Source organism: Mandrillus leucophaeus, unplaced genomic scaffold (genome assembly GCF_000951045.1).
Source record: "Mandrillus leucophaeus isolate KB7577 unplaced genomic scaffold, Mleu.le_1.0 Scaffold23, whole genome shotgun sequence".
In the NCBI taxonomy this organism is placed as follows: domain Eukaryota; kingdom Metazoa; phylum Chordata; class Mammalia; order Primates; family Cercopithecidae; genus Mandrillus; species Mandrillus leucophaeus.
In genome coordinates this window covers 1,708,462-1,713,736 of record NW_012102365.1, presented here as the reverse complement: position 1 = coordinate 1,713,736, position 5,275 = coordinate 1,708,462, and the positions used below count along the sequence as shown (strand labels likewise).

General features: G+C 45.2%; 1 pseudogene; it reads right to left on the bottom strand.

Moving 5' to 3' along the window:
- Positions 1-3,141: 3,141 nt before the first annotated feature.
- Positions 3,142-4,286, bottom strand: LOC105540965 (annotated as a pseudogene).
- Positions 4,287-5,275: the final 989 nt, after the last annotated feature.

Sequence of the window (5,275 nt, the reverse complement as noted above, 5' to 3'; positions counted from 1 at the left end):
TGGCCAACATGTGAAATCCAGTCTCTGCCAAAAAAAAAAAAAAAAAAAGGCAGGCATGGTGGTGCACACCGGTAATCCCAGCTACTCGGGTACTCAAGAGGCTGAGGCAGGAAAATTGCTTGAACCTAGGAAGCAGAGGTTGCAGATCGTGCCACTACACTCCAGCCTGGGTGACAGAGCAAGATTCCATCTCACAAAACAAACAAATAAATAAACAAAAAACTTTCTTTATTTCTCAAAGATTACTTAAGTCACATAAACTAAATAAAAGGTATTACACCTTTTCCTTTTCTGACAAAATATTTTATTTAAGCTTTTATTAAACTAATTAATTAAAGCTCTTTTATAGTATATATAGAAGATGTATAAATACACAGACAGACAGAAAACAAAGGACTCATTCCCTAAGCCAGGAATTGAACTCTAAACCCAGGCTGCCATTGTGAAAAGAGAAAGCATGGCCACGTGGTTACTAAAGGTCAGCCTCCCAAGGACATGACTGACCAGTTTGCCGGGCCATCTTGAAGACCTATGGGGTCCTAGGCATGCATTTTATCCTAAGGTACCCCTCTTTATGACAGAACAATACAGAAAAACACAAAGCACACCAAATTCACTACAACTTAAGACCAGCCTCAGAATTCTTTTTTGTAATAATCAAAACTTTACAGAGGCGATGAACAGTGACTTTTATCCTTCATTAAACCAGTTTGCACAGAGAGAGAGAGACCAGAGTAAGGTAAGAAGTTCTTACCCCTTTGCCTGCATGTCAGGTTTCTGGGTTCTCTCTGAGCAGCCCTAGCAACCCTGCCCAACTGTATGCAAACGAACACATTGCCATGAATTAAGAATATTCACAAATAGTTTAGAAATTTTGGAGAAAGTAGGCAGATAGAGAAATATGACTCAAATTCTATCTATGAAAGTATACTTAACACACTTAAAGTATCAGGAAGCCTAAACTCCAAAAAGTTAGTTTAAGGTTAAATAGTTGGTGTTTTCCATTAATTCCTGCAGGCCTAGCAGAGGTAGCTTAGGAATTCCAGGTAAATGGAAGAAATGATGACTTGCTAGAAATGCACAGGAAACAAAATAACTATTCATAGAACCAAATAAAAACCTTCCACTAGAAACTAAAAAAAAATCATGGTTTTATATGTATGCATACACACGTGAAGCTCAGAGGACAATAAACAGCAAATGAATGAAAATTAGAAGCAAACAAACAACCAACCCTTAATTTTCCTACTCAGTCTACTCTGGAAGCTACAGTGTTACCCAGGGCCCCAAAAAACACACATAATGAATATTTTATTCCTGATACACAACTGAATATCCTTAAGTCCACAATATCACCATAAGTCTAGTGCAATCAAGAAATTCACTCCAGGCGCATGACAAATACGTACTCCAGTGCCAGCACTATCCAGGCAAAACAGTAAACATAATATGAAGCAATGCAAGCATGTATGTGAAATTTGGCTCCACACCAAATCTGGCTTCATGCTTAACTGTATTTAAAAGAGAATGGCCAAACTGCCAATGTGTTTCTTTCCAGTACTTTTTTTTTTTTTTTTTTTTTGAGATGGAGTCTTACTCTGTCGCCCAGGCTGGAGTACAGCGGTGCTATCTCAGCTCACTGCAACCTCCGCCTCCCGGATTCAAGCAATTCTCCTGCCTAAGCCTCCCGAGTAGCTGGGACTACAGGCACCCACCACCACGCCTGGCTAATTTTTGTATTTTTATTAGAGACAGAGTTTCAGCAGATTGGCTAGGCTGGTCTCAAACTCCTGACCTTGTGATCCACCTGCCTTGGCCTCCCAAAGTGCTAGTATTACAGGCGTGAGCCACTGTGCCCAGCCTACAATACTTCTTATTTTACTTTAATCAAGACTAAGAGCTTTAACTACGAAAATGTTAATTAGCCAAATGTCTTCAATTCTCTATCAGGTTTATTTGTTTGTTTGAGATGGAGTCTTGCTCTGTTGCCCAGGCTGGAGTACAGTAGTGCCATCTCGGCTCACTGAAACCTCTGCCTCCTGGGTTCAAGCAATTCTCCTGCTTCAGCCTCCTGAGTAGCTGGGATTACAGCTGCGCACCACCATGCCCAGCTAGTTTTTAAATTTTTAGTAGAGATGAGGTTTCACTATGTGCCAGGCTGGTCTTGAACTCCTGACCTCCTGATCAGCTCTCCTCCCACTCCCAAAGTGCTAGGATTACAGGTGTAAGCCACCGTAGCTTGCCCATTATATGATTCTTATGCCTTTGCATCCTCATGTAACCAGTGGAGGGTGTCCAGGTTTTTGGCATCTTGAACAAAGAACTGGACAAAATACACAAACGAAGCAAGGAAAGAATAAAGCAACAAAAGAAGAGATTTATTGAAAATGAAAGCACACTCCACATGGTGGGAACGGGGCCGGATTTAGGGGCTCAAGAGCCCCGTTACATAATCTTCTGGGTTTTAAATACCCTCTAGAGGTTTCCATTGGTTACTTGGTGTAGTCCTTATGTAAATGAAGAGGATGAAGTAAAGTTACAAAGTTATTTACTTGATGTACACCCTATGTAAATGAGGAGCATATTTCCTCTCATAGCTGAAGTGTTTCCATTTGATTTAGTTCTAGGAAGTCCTTAGGTTCCCTGCCCCCAGGCCCTATTCTTCTGCCTCACTCATAGCTTAGCTTCAGGATTAGGTGATCTTTATAATAATTTTTTTTTTTTTTTTTTTTGAGATGGAGTTTTGCTCTCGTTGCCCAGGCTGGAATGCAATAGCATGATCTCAGCTCATCGCAACCTATGCCTCCCAGGTTCAAGTGATGCTCCTGCCTCAGCCTCCTGAGTAGCTGGGATTACAGGCATGTGCCACCATGCCCACCTAATTTTGTATTTTTAGTAGAGAAGGGTTTCTTCATGTTGGTCAGGCTGGTCTTGAACTCTCGACCTCAGGTGATTCGCCTGTCTCGGCCTCCCAAAGTGCTGGGATAACAGGCATGAGCCACTGTGCCCAGCATTCACTTCTTAATTTTAAATTATATTTTTAATTTTCTCAGGAATACTCATTCTCCTGTTTCCTATAGTCAAGTGCTACCTGTCCTTCAAATGTCATTCATTCATTCATTCATTCATTCATTCATTCATTCATTCATGCAGCCAGTGAATCAACCATTTCCTGAGCAGGTCCCATGCCCTGGCACTGGAAATTCTCTGGAAAACAAGAATTCCTAGCCCAGAGTGAGAAACAGAAGTGCCCAGCCAGAGGACCCCTAAGCCAGCATGGGAGGGGATGATGTACCTTCTGTAATGCACCCTTTTCCCCCATCCCTATTCTAATTTTCCTTCTACAATGAACTCCCAGGGCCTCTCTCTCTCTCTTTTTTTTTTTTTGGAGACAAGGTCTCACTCTGTTGCCCAATTTGGAGTGCAGTGGCGTGATCTCGGCTCACTGCAACCTCTGCATCCTGGGTTTAAGCGATTCTCATGCCTCAGCCTCCGCAGTAGCTGGGATTACACACAGGGATGCACCACCACGCCCAGCTAATTTTTGTATTTTTAGTAGAGATGGGGTTTCACCATGTTGGCAAGGCTGGTCTCGAACTCCTGACCTCGGGTGATCTGCCCGCCTCAGCCTCCCAAAGTGCTGGGATTACAGATGTGAGCAACCGCGACGGGAATCTTTCTTTTCTTTTCTTTTTTTTTTTTTTAAATACCGGGGCGTTCATGAGTTTATTTGGGGCACACACCAGGCCAGGGCCCTGTACGTAGAAGAAGGTGTTGGGTCTCCTGGTGGTGAAGTGTGGCTTGTGCTGACAGCGCAGGACCCCATGGGGCAGCAGGAACTTGATCTTGGAGTCGTGGAATTTCTTGTCGGCGGCCGCGGGCATTTGCTGGCTGCGATCTCCTCCACCTTCATGATCTGGATGGAATGGGTCCAGGCGGGGTGCCGGGCACCCATGTCTCGGTAGCACTGGGTGACAGTGCCCGCAGTGTTCAGGTCCCGGTATTCTCAGTACATGCTGTGGGTGCCGCGCCGGGAGTCATAGCACAGCCAGATGCCGAAGTTCTTCAGCCCTGGGGGGACTTCTGAAACACCAGCCCACAGTAGACAATCTCCCCTGAAGATTTCTTCATCTTCTTTGAGATACGAAGTACCAGAAGTGGGACCTGGCGACGACATGATTAGGCGCAAAGATTCCCATGCGGTAGAGGGGCGGTGTGTGGCATTTGGGGGTGGGCAGGGAGCGACCCACCACCTTGTACCCTCATAGTGTGCCCAAGGCCTTCATGGCATCCTCTAAGAGCTGGTTGACACCCGCAAAAGGACTCTTTCTCCTTTTTTTTAAGTCAGGGTCACACTTTATTGCCCAGGCTGGAGTGCAGTGGTGTAATCCTAGCTCACTGCAGCCTCAACCTCCCAGGTGCAAGTGATCTTCAGCTCCCCTACTCCCAGGGGTCTCACTATGTTGCCCAGGCTGATCTCCAACTCCTGGGCTCAAGGGATCCTCCTACCTCAGCCTCCCAAATTCCTGGGTTTACAGGCCTGAGTCACCCTGCCTGGCCAGGTCTCACTTTTGCATTAGTTTCCTGTGTTTCTAGGAAATTGACGTCCAGGTCCCCAACCTCCATTGGTTTTCTTTCCTATGATCCATGTTCAGGAGAACTGGCACTGACATGCAGGTGCTGCTTCTTTCCCACCTCCCTCCTCACACTTTGCAAAGGAATTTTACCCTACAGCATTGGGGGTTGGGGACTGGAGAGGGACTGAAAACCTCCAGGGGCACCAATCAAAGGTGAAGGGCTCTATTGACCAAATAACAAGGAGCTTTGCATACCTGGCAGTTGCCAGATCTTTGCTTTCAACAAAGGCAAAGGAGGTTCTAATTCTGTTGTTATTAAAAATAAGTTTCAGTGATAGGTCACTATGTGATTTTTGGCTTGTAACCCAGAAGGAATTCAACTAATTAAGTGACATTACTGTGGCCAGGTGCGGTGGCTCACGCCTATAATCCCAGTACTTTGGGAGGCTGAGCAGGTGGATTACTTGAGGTCAGGAGTTCGAGACCAGCCTGGCCAACATGATGAAAACTAGTCTGTACTAAAAATACGAAAAACATAGCCAGACATGGTGCCACACAACTGTAATCCTAGCTACTCAGGAGGCTGAGGTGGGAGGATTGCTTGAACCCAGGAGGCAGAAGTTGCAGTGAGCTGAGATCATGACACTACACTCCAGCCTGGGTGACAGAGGAAGACTCCATCTCAAAAAAGGGAAAAA